This window comes from Belonocnema kinseyi, chromosome 6 (assembly GCF_010883055.1).
Source record: "Belonocnema kinseyi isolate 2016_QV_RU_SX_M_011 chromosome 6, B_treatae_v1, whole genome shotgun sequence".
NCBI lineage: Eukaryota > Metazoa > Arthropoda > Insecta > Hymenoptera > Cynipidae > Belonocnema > Belonocnema kinseyi.
In genome coordinates, this window is record NC_046662.1 from 70,307,227 (window position 1) to 70,332,513 (window position 25,287).

The window sequence follows — 25,287 nt, forward strand, 5'->3', positions numbered from 1 at the left end:
GAATCATTTTACTCTTACACGATGCTTAGAACTATGAAAATTTTTTATTGAAAAACTATGCGCTTTTCGGAAAAATCATCAAGAATAAAAAGTTCTTGTAATTTTGCTCAAGACGCTTCGAAAAAATTCAGACGTATTCCTTGGCTGATTACAAAAACTTTTTATTCTTGATGATTTTTCCGAAAAGCGCATCGTTTATTGTAAAAAAATTCATGAATGTTTTCACAAAAATTTTGCCATTAAGACGCCATTTTGAAAATACTAAAACGAAAAATCGATCTTTGAACCATGGTTGAAAAGCAGTGTACCGGTAGTGGCGTTTTGGCCGTTCAAGGGTTAATCTTCTTTGAAATCTATTAATTTGTGAATACAAATTTGGATTTGTGACGAAAAGCCGTATCGTTATCCGAAATTGTTCAAGCTTAAAAATTTTATTATTTAAAACAAAAATTATTGGATTTGAATTTATGACTTTTGTTTTAAAATATCAATTTCAGTATAACATACAGTTATTAAAAAATGGTAAACATTCTTTGAAATCTAATAATAATAAAATTGTAAATCGCCTTTGAAATATTTTTGGTTAAAATATCCGATTAACTGTGAAAAACGTTCACCTAACCTGTGAAACTGTAAAAAAACTGCAAATTTTGTTCGGACTATAAGGACTTATTTTTGTAAATACCAGCTTTTCGTGTAAAACTCGAATGTAACTTTAAATTGTTAAAAAATTTGAAATTTCAAACTTCTGACTTTTTTTTTTTGAAATGTCAAATTCCGATAAAAAACGCTAACAAATCAAAAACGTAAATTTTTTTTACAAAAAATTTTATCTTTTAAATCTAATAATTTTTTCCCAAATACCCATTTCCAGCGTAAAACGCGAACTAACGTAAAATTGTCAAAAATTGGGAATCTTGTTCATGATTTTGGCTTAAAAATGATCATTTACAGTAAAAAAAACCTAAAAAAACTAAAATTTTTAGAAATGTTAAGAGTTTTCGTAAATTACTTATCTTGTATTAAAATTATTTTACAAGAATTCTAATTTTCAGCGAAAAGCTATAACATAAACCATCTAAAATATTTTCAATAATTTATTATATAATTTCAAAGTTTTTACTTAACCACGCCAAGAGTTTTTACAGGATTTAGAAGAGATTTAGATTTAATTTTCAAAATTTCAAATTTAAGATACAAAATAAATTGAAGTAATGAAAAGCCAATTAGGTTTTCGAAAACAATGATTTCGAGATTTTCGAGACACTTTTTTCAGACAGGCAAATAAAATAAAATTTAATTTATAAAGTAAATGTTATGAGAGCAGAAGTATTTCAGGTGTAAAATATTGTTTAACTCTTTCGCGATATTGTTGTATCAACTATATTAAATATTTTTCTATTTTTTTTGCGCAAAACGTTGACAATTTGCTTTTGTCTTTGTTACACATAGACCGCAGTTTCTTTAAACTAATAATTATTTATTTATTATTAACAGCGATGTTCTCATGTTTCTTGAAACATTATTCGCAGTTAAAAAAATCTGCCCGCTGCGCGAGCACATTCTCATCGCGCGCTACACGCGAGGCTCGCTTCGATAATAGGTTACCTCGCGCTTCGCGCTCGGATATTTATTCTCTGCATCTGGAATGCTTGAAAAAAACTTCATCAAAAAGATCTCTTTTAGATGGCAGCATTTACATGCGTCTTCATATTCTGAATTGTCTACTTAATTAAGTATAGTCAAAGATTAAGTTTCTCAAAGCTCTGTAGGCTTTTAGGTACACATTCTCATAGTGACACTCGCGCTGCGCGCTCGTTTTCCGACAAAATGGAATTTTTTATTTTCCATTATTTTTTGTGTAATCAAAATTTGAAATTTTGATTTTTGAATAAAATCCAAAAATTGGTTATGATAATCTTGTAGGGCTTTCGAAAAGAAATAATTTTCTTCTCTGGACTTTTTTTCATATCGTGCGTTTTCGGCTTCAAATTTTGATTTTCAGTTGATTAAAAAAATGTTGAAAACGCTAGAACTCTGTGAATTTTCTTTTTATCGAAAAAAGTCATTAGTATAAATTGTTTGTTCTTTTTAATACTATAAATATCCGTACACAGAATTTTCAAATTCAGAAAAAAGTGGTCTCAAAAATTTTCAAGATGCGCTCAATTTTTGAATTTTTATCAAAAATAGCTGGTTCACGAACTCGTTCTTGCTTTTAGGCCCTAAAAAAAGTGTGACAAAGATGAATTTTATTCGTTCATTTTTTCGAGAGTTATCGTGTTTACGGACGGACGGACGGCCGGACAGACAGACGCCACCGTAAAAACCTGATTTTCAGATTCAGGGGGTCTCGAAACGTGGAGATCCGTTGAAAAAGTGTGATGTCAAATTTCCGACAATTTTAATACTTTCTCAGTCATAAATGATGAGCATGTAAAAAAAAAATATATATATAAAAATTGACAAAATTCTCAAATATAGGGATTGTAGGGGGTTTTGAAAAAAAATAGGAAAGGTGCAAAGGGGAAACGTAGAGATTAAAGGACAATAATAGAGGACTATGATCCCTCATATAAACGAAAATAACAAACAACACAGGTTCTCATAGAATCGGCATTTTTTTTATCGATTACTAACACTCTTTGTATCCAAGCATGAAAGGCCTAAATGGTAGTCCCTCTGCTTTTGGTAAGAACGTATAGCTTCACAAGAAACGAGTCAATGAGATCCTGCATCGAGACTATCAATCCAGTCGGCTTGAGCCGAGCAATCAAGAATACAAGAATTCAAGAAAGGAAGATAAATTAATGATGGAACAAAGGCGGAAGTCAAGAGATAAAAGAAATAACTAATCAACGTGCTTTATTGTGCTGACCTCAAAACTGAAAATAGTACGAGACATAAGTTAGAAAGTGCTGATCTAATTACAAAATAAATCGTTCAAGAGGAAATAAACGAAAGAAGGAATCAAGATAAATTGGGATTTCCTACTCGCTTTTCTGTTTAAACAGAAAGGGAATTAAACGAAATTTTACATTTTTAACATAGAATTTTTTGTAAATGAAATATAAAAAAAATATAAAAGAAAACAGTTGCACTTTCAACCAAAAAGTTTTCTTTTTATTAAAATAGTTCAATTTGTAATGAAATGATTAAACTTTCAGCAATATAATTACATTTTCAACAAAATAATAAAAGAATTTCAATTATTTTTTATTATTAAATATTATCATAATTATACTTTTTATTTTATTATATATATTGTAATTATTATTATTAAATAATTAAGAATTGAAAAAAGTTGTTACCCAAACAGATGCATGTGTAACCAAACTATTCAACTTTAACAAAATAATTGAACTTTTAACCAAACATTTGAATTTTCAATCAGAAAAGTCTGAAACAAGGACTGAAAGCATTGAAACACTAAAAAATTGAGTGATTCAGCAACTTGAAAAGACTAAAATTGAATGTTTAAAATTGTGTCGTTTGAAATGATGTAATATAAAAGATGGTATGCATTAAACTTTAACATATTTTAAACAGAAAATAAAAATTAAACAATACCTGATTAAAAACATTTTCATGTGAACATTTTCAAACTGTAAGTATTCAAAATACAATAACAATTTTAAACATAAGTAACAAAAATTTAGAAAATATTTAATTGCATGTGTAATTAAGTATCATACAATTAGAATATACTTATTTGAAAGTGAATGGAATTAAGGAATTTAGAGGTATTCTAATTTCTACCTTACCGACATTTTGTTCCATACTGTTCAGATGAAAATGAGATACAAAGTTGAAAGTTTATGAAATTAAATAAAAAACATTAAGAGAGGTTTATCTGGGCCTGAGACCCAAATGTTTATAAACATAAAAAAAAAATCCAACACATTTTTTTTTATTATAAACATTTAGGACATTTAGGAAACTTTCACCTCGATACCTCATTTCGTGTGGGCAGAAGAATGGCGAAAAAATGGTGACTAAGGTAGAAATCGGATAAGTGTTACACGGCCTTAAATAATTAAAAAATTTAATCGTATAACAAATTTAAGACTTTTTAAAGAACGAAAAAACTTTCGCAAGTGAACAAATAACAAATTAAATATTATCTTCTGCCCCTTCAGAAATTCAGCCTCTAAAGCTTGATATAATTTCCTTACGCATAAAAATGCTGAGCGTATTGAAAAGGAAGTATTCAAACCAAACAAGTCAGCGTGATTTTACAGAAGGTAAACAAGGTCTGTAAATCAGTCTACAAAATTGAACCTGTTATCCTTTTCCCTAAATTTGACAACTTTATCAGAAACTGAATACTTAAGGAAACCAAATTCTTGAAAATAAAAAAGAAGAGACTAAAAATATAGAAACTTGTAATTAAAAGACATTGCAAGTCAAGATAAGAATGATGGTGGAACTTTAATTGAAACATCATTTATAATAATTAAAGAGTTATTTTCAAGAAATTGCATATGCAACTAAGAAGATAATTAAATATACGAAACATTGGCAATCATAATCACGAGATTTTAGAGCCTAAAAATTTAGCTTTTTATTATAATAGCCTTTTAAAATACAATATTGTCCAATTATTCAAAATTTTAATTTAGTTACTTAGAATGGAAGCCGCGCGTCAAAAAAAGGTCTGAACACTAAATGATCAATTTCACGAAAAATCGAAAAAGTGAATAAACATAAATATGCATTAATAATTACATAGATACAAAAACATTTTTTTATTACATTTTTATTTTCAACATAAAAAAATGCATTTTTTAAAAACAAAAAATAGAATAGTTAAATTTTCAGTTAAAAAATGAAATAAAAAAAACGTATATGAACAAAAAAATAGTCAAAGTTTTAACCAAAGAAATAAATTTGTAATCAAAAAGATAAATTTTTAACTAACGAACTTACTTTTCTACCAAAAAAGACGTTTTTTGAAACAAAATAGTTCAATTTTCCTCTAAAGGAGATTGATTTACCACTTACAAAAAATTAATTTTAAACTTGATAAATTTAATGTTTAACGAAATAGTTCAATTTTCAACCAAAAATGTAAAAATTTCAACCACGAGGATTAATTTTCTACAAAAAAAGATTCATTTTTAATAAATATATGAATTTCCAACCGAATATTTGAATTTTAAGAATTTTCAACCTAATATAGTTAAATTTTCACCAAAAGAAATAGATTTTCAACTATTAGCCACGAAGATTATTCTATCAGAAAATACGAAGTTTCGAAAAAATACAGGAATTTTCAACCAAATAGTCGATATTTCAAATGAAAGTAAATTTGCAACCAAACGTGGAATAGTTAAATTTCCAGGTAAAATAATTACATATTAGGCACAAAAAAGAATACATTTTTTACAAAGTCGTTCCACTTTCAACTTAATAATTGAATTTTCAAAAAAAAAAAAAAAAAAAAAAAAAAAAAAAAGATAAATTCCCAACAAAATAATCAAATTAACGTTAACCGCAGTTTATCGAGAATTCTCTGACTCTGTCTGGTTTTCCTTGACATTCCCGGACCAGTTTTAAATTCTATGACTTTCTGGAATACCATTGCATGTATCAATCCTGTAAATCCTTTTTGTCTTAAGAGTTTACTTCAGAACTGTGCAGCAAAACGTACATAATATGGAAATAGTTAACCTTATTTTAATATCTTTTATTAGTGACATTTATCGAAATTTTATGTTTTTGACGATACTTGACTCGCTTTGGACAATGAGAAAACAGTTAATGATTTAGCTCGTATTTCTGTTTATTTCAGATTTTTATGAATTAACATATTTCTTTTTTTTTTAATTAGTATTGTCGTTTCACGTGGTTGAACTGATTTTCAGTTTTTTGCTTAGATTTATGCAGTTCCTACTCTATTTTAAATTTATTTCATCAGACTTTGCATTAAATTCTAAGATTAAACGGACATTATTAAAATGGTTTTTAAAACATAATTCAGTAGAGGAAATGTTATAGAAAGACTCTTATCATGTATTTAGTTTCGTTTTGATAAAAAACACTACTGAAGCCCTTTTTTGACAAACTGCTTCAATTATCAACTAAACAATTTTGAAAGAAAGAGGCGGAATTTCAATCAGCTGTTTGGCAGCTTTGACAGTTATGCGAAAGAAAATCTTGGCTGACCCTTTGTGTCGAGCAATGTGATCAGCTATCGACTTCTCATGACCTTAAATACCATGTCGAGACAAATTGATCGAGCGTCAGAGAATCCCAACGACGTGATATTCTCAAAATGGCCACTGGACAAATTAAATTTTGATTTTTAAAAAGAATACTGGACCGATATATTTATGAATTCCGATCTTTTTAAACCGGGACTTTGAATTATAATTTTTAAATATTTAAAAACTGGGACACTTTCGAATTTTCATGATTCAAATTGAGATAAACATGAATCATGACATAAAAGTAGACTAAAATAGACCAAATTAAACCGGGACGCTTTCTAATATGGATAAATTCAAATTAATATATTTCAAAATTTGAGTAAGCATTTTTTAAATTCTTTATTGCTCTGTACACATTGAAAATAGAGCATATAAAATTGAGATATTTTCTAAGTCCCATACAGAAAATATATAACTTTCTTTATTGTAAAAAATAGAAAGAACTAAGAATTGAGTATAGAATACCGTAAATAGGATCATTATTGTTAGATAAAAGTACATAAGGCCAATTATTTACAAAACTGCTTCATTATAATTCAAAAGATGGCACGATGTCTCAGATAATAAATTCTGAATTCTGGCGCTTTTAAAGAATAGACTCTAATATTCGTGAACAACACAGTTTTTAATAACGCTCCTTTGTCCAGGTGAAAGAAAAAGTAACAAAATAGAATGCCGTGAACGAAGATATTAAGAATTAAGGTCAGACCGGACTATATTCAATCCTTGGACCGGATAAGAAGAGACTGTTCCATTGGTTCCATATGAGTAAGCCAGTACTTTTACGTGGCGTTTTGGATGACCTAGTTAAACCCAAAACCTTTGTTCCACGGCCCTGGACAATAAGTTAACTTCGACTTCGTCAGAGCCGAGATGCGAGATCGACATCCAGATCGACACTTCAGATCGAGTCCAGATTTTACGAATGAAAAAAAGGAGAAATATACACTCAAATTTAATCAATTACTTTTATTCCGAGATTTGTTTGATAAAATAGCTTTTTTGGTACAGGTTCGTGAACTAGATTGATTCATCCAAAATTTAAAAATTTAGAGCATTGTTAAAAGTAAAAAAAAATATTAAGAAATTCCAATGGATATTTTAAGTAAATATAAAATATATTTTGAAATTGACGGCCGGATCGCAAGAACCGGGCGAACGCTCGACACGAGTAAAACTATTGTCCAAGGCAACAAAAGTGGGGATGGGAATTTTTTGTTTCGAAAATCCTTATTTAAAAGATTTGTCAATATAGAGAATTGAAAACTGCATCTTTTTTTAAATTTAAATTTTGTAATTTCGACCGTACATGCGTGTAAATGTCGGTAATGTTGAAAATGATGGAAAATAATAGACACTTACCAACATAATCAACTGTTTTTAAGAACGAGTTATAACTAATCTATTATTATACTTTCGATTCGTAACTTATACTGACTGTCACTAACCTCACGTAAGCTTATGACAAAATGTGAAAATTAAATAGTTACCGGCAAATGTTAGGAATTACTGAGGCTGCCCTGTAACTTTAGAAATTTGGTGTAATTTTTATGATTCACTTTTGAAATTTCTTCAATTTGCAAGATCTAAAATTTAAAACTTGACTTTTATTTGTCAAAATCATTCAAATTTAAAAATTTTTATTTATATATTTTTTAAATTAAAGAGCTTTCAATTGTCAATCTTAAAAATTGAGCTGTTTAAAAAATAATCGAAAACTACAGCATTTATAAGTAGACAAATTAAAATTATAGAAAAAATTTTTAATGTCTTCAAGGTGGATCAGTGTCGTAAATGGGAGACATCAGCACGATTCAGAAATCCAAAATGTCTATTGAGAACATTTTATTATGATATAAAATCCTACAATAATTTTTTTTCTTTGCTTCTCATTCCTGCTAGTATAATATCCGATATTTAAGTGAAAGTAATAGATTGCTGAAAGCTGATTAAAATTAAAATTAAATTAAAATATTATAAAAGCCGATTTAGCTATTTCATTTTTTTTTAACATTTACGATTATTAATTATATTTAATTTTTTATACTAATATAAATTGAAGGATATATTTTTTTTCATGATTAGAAATTAAAAACGAGAAACAAGTAATAAGCGCGAGTAGCGTCCTATTGTTGCTATTATAATTAAGAATATTACTTTTATACTTTTTATTTGGTAATTTACTTATATTATAAATTATATTGTAAACTAAGTGACGCTCCCGCCAGATGGCGACCTTGTAGAAACATCTGGTACTGCTGCTCCCCTCCAACTGGGGTAGAGCATTGGGCCCGGGCTATTTTCGTACAAGGGTGGTTTACCGCGTTTACCGTTACGTTTCCGACCCAGTCACTCTGGTGAAACCATTAGTAGAAAGACGTGTTAAGCGTCTGTAGATGTTATCAATTTAACTTAACCAGTGCAATAAATACACTTACTTTAATGAATATACGTGAACAAATTCTATTCTCTCAGTGAAATAGACATCTCTAATCAGGATATAAATTCAGGAATTAATCGAGAATTTATTCTGGCCTCTACACATTCTCTTATCATCAAGACTCTTCAGATACTTGTAAGTAATATTAAAGTAATACTAAACTACTTTTTAACATAGGATTAAAACAGAGAACCCAACTAAAATAGATAACAATAATAAACATGGTAAGAAACTTATAAATTGCATAAGACACTGAAACAATAACGGAATAAGCTATTATGAAAATAGTGCAAAACCAAAACAATAGAATTCATAATGGAGTAAGATAGTAATTAAGTATAATAAAAAAAATATCTCAACAAAAGAAAAATCAATTTTTCTTAGTTTAACAAGAATAGAATAATCCTAGTTTTTACTACTTTCCTTGTGCCCAATAACAAATTAGATAAGAGAAAAGAAACAAATAGTACGTATTTGTATTTTGATAATTTCAGAAGCATTCTTCAAAATTTGACAAAGACAACGTCGCAACTAACTTGACAACGTTGTACTACAAGTGCATATGGACGCCATTCGTGTATCGACCAGCTGACTTAGAACCTCTAGTTTCAACGCTTAAATCTCTACTTTGTAAGTCTAATTAAGAAGAAATTACGATTTGTCAATAAGTAGGTTTTTTTTTAATCTAAATAACTCGCAATGGGCGAAGAAATCAATACAGCAGAAACTTTTGAGACACTTAACATCAAAAATCTAGAAAATAATGAAAACAATATAGAAATGGATGAAAATAATTTAGAAATGGATGAAAATAATTTAGAAAATAACGAAAAAAATCTAGAAGCCAAAAGAAGTTTTCAAGATGCTTTTAAGGAATACTTTAAATCAGTCATGAAAGCTACGTCTAAAAGAGATTCTTTAAAAGATACCAGTGATACAGGCAAGAATAACAATTCTGCATCTGAGGAAAGTGGGGAGGGATTTCAAAATGCTTATGAACTTTGGTTGGATACTTACGAGCCAAAAATTCTGTGAATTTTGTTTTTTTATTAGACTAATTTAATATTTATAAAATGTAGGATTCTTGTAAAGTTTTTATTAAAAAGTTAAAGGCTATGTTGCCCAGATAACGTTTTTTTAGCCCTGGTATGTAATTCTTAAAATTGGAACTGACATCATCCATAAATTTTGGAAAAATTGCTAATAACGAAATATTTTCGTTCATGAAAATTACTGTTTTAAAAAATATTTAGAAGTTGATGAGACTGTTATTTTATTTTAATTTATATACTTTCGTTCATCTTCTACGTATCCTTATATTTTTTATTTAAAATTTTAATATTTTAGTGCGCGTCTTATGATGTGAAAATGTTGCTAGAATATAAGTTCTGAAACGAAAAACACATGCGAATCATTTACAAACATCTAACCTCTGAGAAAAAAGCATATATTATCTCACAGTTTTATTGTCTAACTACTAATAATAAATTATAAAAACTGTCTCGTTACAAAATAACTCATGTTTGCTTAAAATAAAAGTACTTATCTGAATTCTATTTGTGTATTATCATTTATTGACACTTGCTTCCAAGAGCTTGGCTTTTGTGCAAATTAATGTGTGAAAATGTAAATGGCTCTAAAAGCCTTTTTTTGCAGGCGCGAATTGCATGAATCGATTTTTTAAGATCGCGGTCTGAAGAATTCGATCTCTTCACGTGCAAAATATTTTTTTTCCATAATCACTGTAAATTACTCGCATTAATAAAAGATTTTACGCTGACTGAATGACGTAACATGCAATGACCATGGTGGTCAATAAAGGAAAAAATTATTTGCGTTGAACAGTCTTCACCGATCGTTATTTTTTCTGATACACTTTTTCGCATTATAATAAGCCCTAGAGTGGAACAGAAATTTCTTAAATTTACATTAGCTGGCAACGTAAAATTCAGTCCTTAGCGATTAATGATTTTAAATCAAAACAACGCTTTTGAAATTGATAATTTCAGACTCACAAGAAGTAATAATTTGAGCCATTTGTTAAAAAGTGGCTTAAACACTAGAATTTCCGTATCAAGAAAAGTCGAAAACAGTGAACTGGCTTCGGTCTCTTTTTGACAAACGACTTCAAACATTGAAAAATAAAATATTCAATTGATAATATTATTCTGCTTTGACAGCTTAAAAACCCTTCGATATTAAATCAGTTCAAGTTTATTTATTATAACTGGAACCGTTTGAATGGAAAAAGAACTGTAAGTTCTACAACCTGAAATAAACAACTTTCAATAATTAAAGCAGACGATTGTTTGTTAAAATTTCATAATACTTTTGTCAGCTTATTGCCGAAATTGAGGTCAAAACCTCTTAAATTTTTAATGTCTCTTAAAATCTAGATAATCAGTTGACAGATTAATAAAAACATTTTTTTGTTCCAGTTAGGAAATAGATTATTTATAATCACCCATCGTAATCTCACTTTTTGCACAGCCAATCCTCTCTTTGCAGACGATAAAATTCTTTATGACCAATACATATCGTCTTGCCGCGAATACATTTCTTTATCGGTCGATTCTCAGACTCTCGATTCTAAATTTGCTTTACTTGAAGGAATACATTTTTTTAGTAATTAGATTTTTTTAAATACAAGAAAACAGATTCACAAACTATTATATATATATATAAGCTTATGTCAGAAGATATAAAAAAATAAGGCTAAATGAATAATAATAATGGAGAATATGAGCCGTGAAATATCGACCATAATACTAAAAGGGCGCTTTTAACTGTTCAATTAATAATAATGTTCAAATTCACTCTTATTTTTTAATGCGAAAATATAGTTTACATATGTCAAAAATTAAAAGTTAGTAAAAAAAAGCAATGCTGTAATTTTCACGGTTAAAGATTGAAGATTTTTCAATTGCAAATCTATGGAATTGAATAAATTTCAAACTTGAATCTTTACAATTGAACCATTTTTTCTATTAAAAATGGTAGAATTTCAAATTGCAAATTGATAAAATTGTAGATTTTTCAATTGCAATTAATTAAAATTGAGAAATTTCAAATATTAAAACTTAAATTAAACTATACAAAAAATCTTTAAAATTACATAACATTGAAATATTAGTTTTTAAGATTAAATAATTTGCAATTCCATATTTTCAAAACTATAGAATTTTTAATTATACATAAAAACTGAAGACTTTTAAATTGCAAATCTTAAAAATTGCAGAACTTTTAAATTGAAAATTTTCAATTAAATATTATGGAAGTTTTAAGTTAAATTTCCAGAAACCAAATTTTTAAGAGTATAGACATGCAAAATATTGTTATTTAATTATTATTTACACATCTTTAAATTTAAAGAGTTTTTTATTGTAACTCTTCAAAATTGTAGAACGTAAAAGTTATAAATTTCACAATTTAAAATAGTGTAATTTTGATAAATTATATTAGAAACTTCTTCAATTTTGAAGATTTAGAATTAACTCTTAACTTTTTATCATCAAAATTTAAAAAATTTAATTTATCCATCTTTAAAATTGATGAGTTTAAAATTGTAACTCTTTTAATCGTAGAATATTGAATTGTTAATATTTAAAATTAAACAATTTTTAATTTTGGAAATTCATAATTAAAAATAATGCATATTTTACGTTTTACAGTGAAAAATTTGTAATTTTGATAAGTAATATTCCAAATTTCTTGAATTTAGAAGATTTCGAATTGAAAAAATCTGAAAAATTGAAATTAGTATAAGCATTAAAACAAAATGGTATGAAAGTAGATACAACTATTTTTCATGTATATACCATATATTTTTTAATTTACGATTCTTAATTAAATTTCATAGTACCTTAAATCTAAGTATGTATGTTTATTTGATAATTAGGCAATCAAAGTAAGAAACATGCAATAAGCGCGCTATTTTTTCTAGTTATAAAATAATTTCTTTAAGAATACAGAAAGGTGATGATAAAAATAACATCGTCAAGTTCAGCAGAGTGACGAAATTTGGGAAAGGATTTTCACCCTAAAGGTTGATGAAAGCAGTGTTGTGGGCAGGAAGAAGAAAGGTGAAAAAAGGGTTTTACGGGTGCTTTTTATGCTCAATAAAGCAGAAGCAAATTGGCTGAAGTCCTCGTTTCGAGAGAAGCATATAATCTGATCCATTTCCATTCAAAATGGAGCAATGTCTGAAAGCACTGCTGACAACGAACCATGCTTATACGATACATTTCGTTATGCAATCGGAAAACCCTGAGATGTTGAATATAAACCAATTTTTCAGTCGATTGATAGACACGTTGCCACCTTACATAATGCTTCAAGACGGCGAATTCTCTTGTTATACAAAGTTACTTTCATGCCATTTATATCCCAACTTCTGGGCTTTATTTTCTCGGTCCCAACTTGGCAAAGTTAAACATAGCGAAAGGTATATTATTTAATTAATAATCAGATTGATAAATTAACAAATATAACGTAGGGTCTCCAAATTTTCGCCAACCAAATTCCCGATTATAAATATTAAATCTTTTACTATAGAAGAACGAATAAACCGCATTTAACACAAGGTTTTTCTATGTGTAATTTTATATATTGCAATGTATTATAATATGTAAACAAACAAGTATTTTTGTAATTTATGGTGTGGTGTGAAAGTAAATACAATCAGATTACAGTCACTAAACAATAAATTAGCTGGGACAGGTAAAATATTTTTTCAGTGATTGCTTCAGACATTCAGGCACACGATGGTGGTCCTCTTCAAATAATCATTCAGAAAATTTGTTTACATATACTATGGGAAATAATTATAATATAATTTCGATGACTTAATTATCTGTCCAGATTTGGTAAACATTGCATTTGTGATTTTTCAAACATATCTGGTATTCTCAATGGTAAATAATTCTTGTAGATATAATTTTTAATGACTTTGGTATTAGCAATTAATTCATGATTAATTATTGAAGTGATTAGAAAAACTACTTATCTTTTATTATGACAGTTTAATTGTAATATCATGTGCCATAACTCTTCATCAACTACAAATAATAACCAATCCGTAATACTAAAGAAATTAAAAACAATACCTTAATTTTATGTTCGAAATCAACCTGAATTTCAACATTTTAGAAAATAATTTAAACGGATTTTAAGTCCTTTCCAATTTTCTCATGGAATTAATTTTTTTTAATCATGAAATTTTTCCAAAAATCTTAAGAATACTTGGTTATTTTCTTGAAACCTTCAAAAATTCCTAAACCTCGTCTAAATTTTGTTTAAAAATTTTAAACAAAAATTCACTTTTTTCAAATACCAGAGGGTCAATACGATTCCAAATCATGAATTTTTCTATATTATCTTTTAAAAAAGACGAATTTTCATCAAAATAGTTGGACCTACAACGAAAAAATAATAATTTTTAAACAGCTGTATTTTTACCAACAAAATACGTATTTTCTACAAAATAGTTGAATTTTTTAACCCGAAAATATAAATTTTCAACAAAAAATGTTAATTTAAAAACAAATAATTGAACTTTCAACGTAATAATTACATTTATAAACAAATATGTGAGTTTAAAATTAAAATGATGAACCTTCATCCAACAAAAAGAATTTTTAACGAAGCACCCACTAAAAAGGATTTTCATTTTACACAAAAAAGTAATTAAATTCATCCTTAAAGACGAATTTTCAACCCAAAACATTAATCTCTACCAAAAACGACGATTTTTCTTAGAAGTGCATCTTTTCCACATAATTTTCGACGTTTTAGAAATGTTTTGAAATCTTATTTAAAAATTAATTTTTCAAAACAGAAAATCATTTATAATTTTCCCAGGATTCGTAAGAACAATTTTCTTATTTTCTTGAAACCTTTCGAAATTCTTAAAAAAACTTCCGATTAAGAAAAAAATGTTTTCCAATTAAATTTTGTTAATCTTTCAAAATTTTCTAGATATCTTTTAAAATGATTCTAATTTTTCATAATTATAGCAAAAAAAATCGTATAAATTTCTAAACATTGCACATCTTTTTAAATTCTGGTAATTTTCCTGGTTTTTTGTTCAAATTCCCAGAAATATCAAGAGAATCTTTGGATTTTCTTTAATACTTTTAAAATTCAGATTTTCCAAAACTTTAAATGTGCTTCCCGGTTCAGGTTTGTATTACCGATTTTATTACAATTCCCGGCTATTTCCCGCTTCGTAATGAAATTTAAAGCGCCGAAATTTGAAAGATTCAGAAATATCAAAATTTGGATTCAAAAGCTCTTCATTAAAAAAATGTCAGATGAAATTTATTAACATGATTTTTTTTAAAATAAACAGTTCCAAATATTAAAAATTTTGAGCACTATCAAATGCAAACTTCAGTATGTTTTTTAACTTCAAAAAGTTTCAATTATTTAATTTACGTCCCTGCATTAAGCTTCGCATTTCACAATTTAGCAGCCATTTATAATTTATAAAATGCTCTTCCTGAAATGTTATCGAGGAAAGTTTAAATATCTTTTATATTGTTACAGAGAGTTTAATAATAAATACTTCATTCCTGATTCTTGTTGATTTAACACAATTCTCGGATCTTACGTAAGTATAGAAAAGCGAGTACAATGGATTTTATTGAAAAAAATTTTGCTCAAAAGGTCATCGGCCTGGGGTCGCGCGAATCGTCGAATATCGCAATATCTTCAGGCTCTCATTGAAAGAGAAATCGCTTTTTCCGTAGAAAGTTCCGTTTACCCATTAACGCGTTGGCTCCAGAACTAATGGAACTTTAAATACTGCGCCGAAAGAAATGAGAGCTTTATCGTCCAAGATGCTAATTATAATTCAACTAGTCATCAAAATAGAACAAAGTCTTTAATAATTTTCAGAATACACAATAAGAAGGAGTCTGGTTTTCCTTATCAAATCGAATAACCAAAACAAATGATCTTTTCATAGACATGGATTTTTCATTTTTATTAATAGATTACGAGGAAACGGTATTGAGCACAGAAATCGTGTGCTGTGTATTCAACGTATCAATTCGATACCTGCGATTTCTTATCACTCACAGATATTTCTGTCATGTCGTACAAAGTTTTATGTCCTCGGAATTGTGCAGCGACGCATTCTATCTATGTAACAAAAAAATTCGAAGTGTTTGAACTTGAAACGTTTCCAACTTATAGGAACTCGATTTTTTTAACCAGAGGAGCGCTAAATATTATTTATTTCAACGTTTTGAGTCACTAAAATTCTTTTCAGGGCTGCCAAAAAACTTAATTTTAAAATTACCTGACTTTTGCTTATTAATCCCTGACAATTTTTTTTAATTTTCCCTAACAATTGACTTTCAACGACCAGTATTTTAATTTTATAACATTTTTCAGATAGAATCGTTTATAAATTGAATAAAACAATACAATTTCAGGTTAAAATTAAAAAAATTCCCCATTTATTTTAAACAAAAAATTACTTTGCTACCATGAAATATGAATTTGGAATTCAAAAATACTAATTTTCAACACTAATTTTCAAAGAAAAATCGTTCAATTTTCAAAGAATTAACATTTAAAGAAATTGTCTCAATTTTTATACAAATTGCTGGATTTTCAACCTAAAAACACGAATTTTCAACCAAGAAGTTAAATTTTTTTACCGAAAAAGAGGAACATTCAATAAAATACATGAATTTCTAAATAAAGAGTTGCTTTTGACACTGAAAAGATCAATTCATAACAAAAATGGCAAATTTATATTTTCAGTAAAAAAATTAATACAAAAAAAATTCCAATGAAACAATTTAATTTTAACTAAAGCAATAAATTTTCTCACCAAAAAGACGGATTTTGAACAAATAAAGGTTTTTCAGGCTAGGAAGAAACAAAGTTTACCCAAGTCATTGAACATTCAAGCCAAGAGACGAATTTCCTTAAAGCAGTTTAATTTCCAACCCACAAATATGCTTTTTCAACTAAAAAGCTTGTTTTCAAACAAACAGTTGTATTTTTTCAAGAAAACAAAAAAATAAATTTCCAACTAAGATGAGTTTTCTATCAAAAAAAGACGCATTTTGAACTTAAAAAGATCAATATTCAATAATAAATGGCAAATGTAAATTTAAAGTTCAGAAAAATTAACTTTAAAAACAAACGAATTTTCAACCAAATAATTTAAGTTTTCATCCAAAAGACATGACGAAAAAAAATAAATTTTTAACAAATTAGTTCGATTTTCACCTAAGTAGATGAATTTTAAATTAAGAAAGATCAATTTTCAATATTAGTTAAACTTTCAACAAAAGAGATGAATTTTCAACTAAGATAACGAATCTTCAACTGGAATAGTTAAATTTTCAATTCACGATGGGTAAGTGTATTGACCCTCTGGTGTTACATAAGATGGTTTTCTATTATTATTATAATATCTATTGTATTTTGAAAACAAATTCTACAACAAAACGGGTCAAAATTGCAATTTAACTTCTAAATTTGTTAAATTTTCTAGATGTTTCAAACAAAAATATTAAAATATTAAATTTAGAACAAATAGTTGAACCCAAAAAAACACATTTTGAAAAAAAGTTTCATTATGAACCAAAAAAAAAATTCAATTTGAATTTTCAATAAAAACGGATGACGTTTTAAACATATTTTTAAATTTCCAACCAAAGAATATAATTTTTAATTGAAAATATAAATGTTAGAAAAAGCAATTGCAAAATAAAGAAATATAAATAAAAGGCAAATAAACTACTAACCAGAATATTATATCACGGAGGCCGCAAAAAATTATTTTCAAAATTTTCCTTGACTTTCAAATGAACGAAACATATATTCCCAGATTTATTTTATCAAAAAATATTGTTTCAACTACATCAAAAATCATGCATTCGAAGTTTATTTTGAAATCTGTTATTTCCAACATAATTTAAATCAATATTTCAGCGCTATTTCTAGCTTACAAAGTCATCAGTAAAAATTTCGTTCATTTGAACATTCGGAACTTCAAGCACATTAATCTTGTAACATTTTTAACATATAATATTGTCTGAATGGAATAAAAAATTTCAAATTATTTAAAAAATGCTTAATTTATTATGCTGTGTAATTATTTAAACTTTAAAATGTCTGTTATAGAAATTTATAATTGAAATTCTTCAAATTTGAAAGATTAACAATCTGAAAGCTTCTAAAATTTAAAAAGTACCAATTATTTCGTATTCATTTTTAATTTCTTAGTTTCAATATTAAAGTACCTTTAAGAATATTTCAAAACTTTCACAATTTGAAAAGTTTAACAGTTAAGATTTTCAACATTAAAAGCGGCCACCGATAAAAAAGAAAATCTACAATTAGTTGACAAATTCACTTTATATAAACCTACTCCTTTTTCAAAAAAATATAATCGATATCCAGCTAAATATAGCGAAGTCCCCCATTTTTTATATATATTTTTTGTTGCTGAATATAAAGTGTAATTCACCAAACGAGTTTTGCATCGCAATTACACGAATTATTATTACTCAGTACGCTTATTTGATGTAAAAGTGTGTAATTGCATCCTCTTATTCGAAGACCCGTTGCTGTGCGTGCATCAAACTGGATACTTAATCGGTTTGTCCTTCATGAAAGAAGAACGAGGTGTGCAAAAGAAACATGACAAAAAAGAGAAACAAAAAAAAGGATTTAAGTTTAAAAAAAGAAGAATCGCTTCGACGAGCGAAAGCTGCGCGTGATGTCCGCGAATTCTGAGTATTTTTGGAGGTTGAAAAAACTTCTAAAAAAATTTTGGCATCGGTGAGGGGCGAATGACGTATTTCAAAGGTTCGATAAGCATTAAGCACGCACCGCGTCTTCTGTGATTTCTCGAGTGCCTTGTTTCTTGACGGTAGATAATTGATAATTTCAATAAGATAATACTGGCTTGATCCCGGATATCTGAGTCTATGATAAGAACGAGTAATTGTGAAATAATCGTCCTTTCGCTGAGGACAAAAAGCTCGTCAAGATCGGATATCCTATTTAATTTTAAAGTTATAAGCAATAAATAAAAAAATAGCAGGATGACCAAAATAAATCACTTTCCAAATTCCTTGAATTTGTCATGGCCAATTTTTTTATTTTCTCTGGCTATTAATATTTAAGGACCTGGATTTTAATCCTGTAATATTTTCAATATCGAATCTTTTCTGAACGACATAAAACAGTTTCAGTCTACAATTTGCAAATTATTTATTTATTTCAAACAAAAGAGATGAGTTTTCTACCTAAAAGGTGAATTTTCAATCCAAAAGGACGAATTTTCAACAAAGCAGTTAAATGTTCGACCATAAAAGATTAGTTTAACAACTTAATTAAATTTTAAACCTGCAACGATGAATTTTCAACCAAGCGGCCGAACTTTCAAGCAAAAAGAATTAAATTTGAACAAAAAACAGTGTCACTTACAAACAAATAGTTAATTTTTCAACAAAATAGTTGAATTTTTAACCAATTAGTTGAATTTTTAACCCACAGATATAAATTTTCTACAAAAAATGTAATAGTTAATACTTAAAACACAAAAGGTACCATTTCTACCAAAAAAGATGAATTTTCAACTGACAAAAAGAGATCTTTAAACCAGAATTGGAAGAGCTAAATTTTCAGTGGAAAAAATTTAAACAAAAAGCGTCGAATTTTCTACAAAATAGTTACATTTTCAACAAATACTTCAAAACTGTCATTAAATAAAAAAGGTCATCCAAATTGTTTAATTTTTTTCCAAAAGATCAAATTTCCGTAAGAAAGTTAAATTTTCAATAAAAACAATTAATTTACAAATAAACAGATGCATTTTTAACGAAAAAAGAGGACATTTCAAATAAAGAAGATTCATTTTCTACTTCAACCAAAAAATTAAGTTTTTAATATATAGTTGAACTTTTGCCCTACTTGAATTTACAATTTAAAGAAGTTAGTCTTCAACCAAATAGTTCAACTTTCAACCAGAGATGCATTTTCAACAAGAATAATGAATCCTGAACTGGAATAGTTAATTTTTCGGTTAAAAAATGTATTCATAACAAAAAAGATGAATCTCAACTAAAGTTATGTATTCACAAAACAAAATTATTTTTTTTAACAAAGGGGTTCACCCTTCAAGCAAGTAATTCAATTTTAAACCTAAAAGGATTAATGTTCAACAAACAACCTACTAATAGATATTTTAGATAATTAGTTAAATCCTTAACCAAAGAATATTAATTTTCCACCAAAGAGTTGTACGTTTATAAAAAAAATATGAATTTTCGCCATAAAGTTAATTTTCAACCATAAGTTATATTTTCATCCATATAATAAAATTTTTAACTGAAAATGTAATTACCAGGACGAAGTAGCTGAAAAAAAGAAATAGAATTACATGGAAAATAAATTATTGACAAGAATATTATATCAGAGTGGCCGCAAAACTTCATTTTCAAAACGCCCACATTTTTCCCTGGCCAATTTTTAATTTTCCTCGTCTCTTATAGAAATGTTCCAACTTTTGCAAGATTTGTTTCGAAATGCCTGATTTTCCCCTGACCAATAAAATTTCCTAACTTCAAATATTTAAACATTTTTAATTTTTGACACCTTCAATATTTAGAACGGTTTACTTTCTTAAAATTCATATTTAGAATTTCTGTCGTTTTTAAACTTTGTTCCCTTTACCAATTAATATTTTTAACATTTTTATATTTTTAATGAATTACAAACTACTGAATTAGTAGTAAAAACAGATTCGTAATATATATTTTCTTAAATCCACAATTGAATTCTCTGCAAATTCCTAAAGCTGTGTTAATATTTGCCTCGACCTTGGTTTTGTCTATTTCTTTCAACATGAAATACAATAAGTAGGATTCTGAATAGTTCTTTAAGTGCCAATAAAAAAGACAAATAATACTTCATTATTATCTTGTTTCTCTACTGAGAATGTTAATCATTATTCATAGCTTAAAGAGCCAATGCTAAAGTTATTAATTTATGAATTTGTTTACTTCTTACTTAAATCTTTCGATTTATATAAAATAACTCATCATGTTAGTTAAGACTTGGAGCTTAACATTTAAAAGAGCTTTTAAATTTTTTTAAATTAAAAAAAACAGAAATTAGAAATATTTTTGGGCGATCCTGATTTTAAATAGAAAAACTTAATTATTAAATTAAAAAGAAATAAAAATCTGACACCAGGACCATAATGATAATATTCTCTGGAATCATACATTAAAACGGTAAAAAAAACATGTAAATTTGGTTGCACAACAAAAATGTGTTTTGAATTAAACAAGCGCTACCCGAAATTACAAATTTTCATCTTCTAAGCCCGATAATATCCTTAAACAAATTTCTGTTATAGAAAATTCAGGACTTATTCATCAATGAATGAATCACACTTTTAAGAATGAAATACATTTTTGCATTTAAATTTGTTTTGAAAAAATATTGAAAACTAAGAAAATTCATTTTTATACATAAAAAATTCTAACATAAATAAGAAGCCCTGATTAAATAAAAAGCCTTATTTTTGCGGAAAATAATAATTGGAGTAAAAACCTGAAAATCTGAAAAAAAACATAACCTCTATATTTATCTAAAAAAGATCGCGTTAAAAAAAAGTGAATATAAAAACCTGAAAGGCAATGAACCTTTACTATACCAGAAGATTAATTGAAAAATAAAAAATTGACAGCCGGCAATGTGTGAGCTGCAATAATGAATAACCCTCAGCGGATTTCCTTTGCTCGCTTTGCTCCAAATTTGTCCCCTTTATTTTTTTGTCAGAGCATGGTTGTACGAACTGAATGGTGTGCGCGCAAACAATCTAATTAAATAATAAAGCAGGGAACTCGTTCCCACAGTGTAGAAAGCTTCTAACAAACTTGCTTCGTCGATCCGCCCCGTTCCAAATGCGTTTAATCAAAATGGAAATTCACGTCATGGAGCTAGGTGCTAACTAAAGAAGATAACGAGACATAGGATGTCGATCGGCTTACTGCCACTCGATAAAAAATTCTAGAATCTGGAGAACCTTACTCTCGCAAATTAAAAAAAAACTCGACGGAGAGAAAAAAATATGGAAATTCTGAGAATCTGAAAAATTCACCTCGGAATCCCGCGGGCGCCCCACGTCCTTGGCAAAAATCCTCATGGGTTTTCAACCCTCGAAATGGTCATACTCCACCTGGAATTGCATTCACAACCGAGTTTTTCACGGTGCACTGGCGTCGCTGTACGACGCATACTCCACGGATACGAGAAACTGCAAAACCGAGACGACGCCGAGTGACAGGCCGAAACACAACACAACACAACGCGACACCAATTATCCGATATTGAACATCAGTCACTGATATTTATTTTTTTCCGATTCAGGAACACACTCCGAACGGTGTTATTTCGAGTTCGAATTCCAGACACGTTCTGTCCTGCTCCAGGCGACCTCGCGAATCGCGATAACATGGCGACTCCCCAGTCTCCTCGATTCGTCAAGATTCGGCCGTTCTCGTTAAAAGTAAATGGTGGGTCGGTGGCGACATCTGTGAGGGAGAGGGAGAACATTTGTGAAATTATCTCAAAAATGTTCAGCTGTCAAGTCATGTCATGGACATAGGAAACAAGGGACTACCGACTATGCATGCCATTGCGGGGGTGATGCAATGAGGGGGGAGGTCCGACATCTTTTGATGTCCCGCGACAAACATGGCAGCGCCCACATGCTCATATTTTCATGTACAGTTTGTCGGCAAAAATGCTCTTGCGCATAATCAAATGGCACATCGTAAGATGGCGGCTCTCTCCACTCATGGAATTCTCCCCCTCCCGTGGATTCAACCCCGCTCGTCAAGTAAGGATGGCATGCCTAGTCCCGTGTTTCCTAAGTCCATGAGTCATGTCAAGTGCCAGTCAATGTCAGTTGTGAGCTGTCAACAAGTGTCGAAAATATATATGTCAAGAGGTGTGTCAAGAGTGATATTTGAGTAAACAGGGTTAGTTTGCGGTTTTCTTTTTTGAAATTTTTTCACTTTTGTCAGCTTTTGTTGATTTTGGTTCAATTTCGTGTTATTATACTCCACTAACACTTGTAAATAATATGGACTTTTACTTGAAGTTTCTTTTTTGTTTTGAAGAAACCTTTTTCCAGATTTTATATTTTTCAATAGTTATTTAAGGGATTTTAACAAGATTGAATTAAATGCAGTTTGGAAACTTGGTAGACATAACCTATATAATTTGGTCATTAGAATGGTCTAAAAATGCATTGGATTTTTTTCTCGAATTTTTTTGCGTAACGCCTTACAATTTTTTCAAATCTACATAAAAATAAATGCGTCTTTTTAATCATATTTAGACATTCCGCAAGACACATGAATCACTAATATTCCGTGAATCGAGTTGAAAACTCAACATTTCTCTTCCGAATTAGCTATAGAATACGAATCAAAATTTACTTTTTAAATATTATCCCCATAAGTTTTTAAAATTCAAATAGTTTTTAACGTATAAAACACTACTTTCTACTTATAATTAAATCTTCGCATAAATTGTTTAAACAATTTAATATCATTTTTAGCAATTTCCTCTAGAATGGAGTTTAAAAGTTTGCAGGTTTTTGCAAAATATTTCAACTTTTTAGTTAGAGCGACGCAATAAACACTTAAATTTAACATAAATAAATCTTTAAACCATTTATTATTGTTATTTATAAAAATATTCTCTGAAAATAATCATAGAAAGTTGGGGTTTTTTCTTAAATTTTCATTTTGTTGTCCACTTTTCAGTGGACAACTCAATCGTAATTGTTTAAACAAATTATTTTTTGTAACCCTCATCTCCTATATTAATGCTGGATAGTTGTGGTTTATTCTTAATTTTTTAACTTTTGGTCCAATTGTCACTTAGTGAGTATCATGGATACTTGCTAGGAAATTGCAGTTTTTTCTAAAATTTTCAACTTTCCCTCGGCTTTTTAGTTAGAAACAAATAATAAAATCAACATTAGGGTGAATCATTTTTTAAACAATCTTTTTCTGAATATATTTTTCTGAAATAAAACTGATACACTGCAACCTGGATTTGTGTACGATTTCAAATGTGGCCTGAAGTGGCCTTCGACACTATTCCAGGAACTCTGAACGTAAACAGTCAGGGCATAATAATTTAAAATTAAAACAATAGTTTACAATATCATCAATACATATCAATTTAAGCAAAATCTCTCATTTTGTTTTCGAAAATCAAAATTTATTCAAGTAATTTATAGTTGAAAGTATTTCAACTTTAAAAGACTGAAAATTTAAATATTCTAATATTAAAAGTACCCAAATATAAAGTCCTTTACACTTATATATTTGATAATTTTTAATATTTCGAAGAAATCTGGTGGAAAAAAGTGGCAATTTTCTGGAATTAGTATTGAAGGTTTTTAATATTTAGACTTTTTTGAAATTTATTGTACGATTTTTATTCATTTAAAATTGAGCCTAAACTAATTTTAATATTTAATAACAGACACTGCCTTGCAAAAGTTTTTGACCACCACTTTTTTGATGACTGATTAAGTTTTTCTTATTTTGATTATGTTAGAGCTAAAAAATTTATTTTCAAAGGGATGAATTCTCTCAAAATTCGGTATAAAACGAGCCCAGGATGAAGCCAATTCGTAAATTTTTTTATTAGATGTTGCAAAAATAGTGTAAATTTTTATGTTTTCTTAAAATTTTAATAACTTCGGAAATAATAAAAAATTTTCAATGTTCTTGGGCTCATTTTGAAGCTATTTTTTCACCGTATGAGAGCAGCTTATGAGTATAAATCGTTAAAATTTTCTTTGCGAATTGTAAGAGCTTGAACTTGTAACAAACAAGTCGGAAAAATTTGAAAACATCTTATTTGTGTGTAAGTCAAAATTAAATAAATATAATATATATTGAGGAAATTGCGTCAAAACTTCATTATTACATGTTTTTTATATTTTACAAAAATATTTTTGTTGCCAAAAAGAATATTGCGATTTTTCCAACTTCGAAAATTCTTTGGGCCTAAAATTTCTTTCATACAGCATTATGATTTGCCAAGTTTTATCAAATTTGACCGACCAGGGGCAGATCCTGATATTTCTATAGTATACTGACCCGTTACTCTAAGAGCAGATATTTATAAGTAATAATAAATTTTTTAAACAATTAAGTTTGTTAACCTGCATTAATCATCATTGCATTAAACAAAAAGTGGACAAAAAGTTCAAAATTCCAGAAAAACTGCATCTATCGAGAATTACTACAGGAGAAGATAGTTATGAACAATAATAATTTACTTAAATAATTATTTTTGGTAAATTGCATTAACACCTTGGTCTGAGTGAAAAGATTACACAAAGTGAAAATTAAAAAAAAAACTTCAACTTTCTGGCATAATTCTAAAAGGATATTGTTATAAATAATAATAAACGATCCAACAATGATTTTTGTTGAATTTAATTGATTATTACCTCGCTCTAACGGAAAAGTTGAAAACAAGGTGAAACATTCGAGAAAAAAACCGCAACTTTCTAACTTTCATCTGAGAGAAAATTGCTAAAAACCATAATTAATTGCTAAA

The 25,287-nt window shown here is 28.2% G+C and overlaps 3 protein-coding genes across 17 annotated transcripts in view; 2 read left to right on the forward strand and 1 right to left on the reverse strand.

The window, feature by feature from the left end:
* Positions 1-22,146, reverse strand: part of LOC117174310 (rho GTPase-activating protein 21-B-like) — a 272,591-nt gene extending 250,445 nt beyond the window's left edge. For all 13 annotated transcript variants that reach the window (XM_033363301.1, XM_033363309.1, XM_033363308.1 and 10 more), the window contains exon 1: positions 21,794-22,146. The gene's annotated coding sequence lies outside the window, so the exon portion shown is untranslated. The remainder of the gene's footprint in view (positions 1-21,793) is intronic.
* LOC117174315 (coiled-coil domain-containing protein 142) overlaps positions 1-25,287 on the forward strand; it is a 152,360-nt gene that overhangs the window by 72,427 nt on the left and 54,646 nt on the right. The window lies entirely within an intron of this gene.
* Positions 22,550-25,287, forward strand: part of LOC117174312 — a 14,065-nt gene continuing 11,327 nt past the window's right edge. For 2 of the 3 annotated variants that reach the window (XM_033363311.1, XM_033363312.1), the window contains exon 1: positions 22,550-22,676. The gene's annotated coding sequence lies outside the window, so the exon portion shown is untranslated. The remainder of the gene's footprint in view (positions 22,677-25,287) is intronic. The other variant, XM_033363313.1, reaches the window with a different exon arrangement.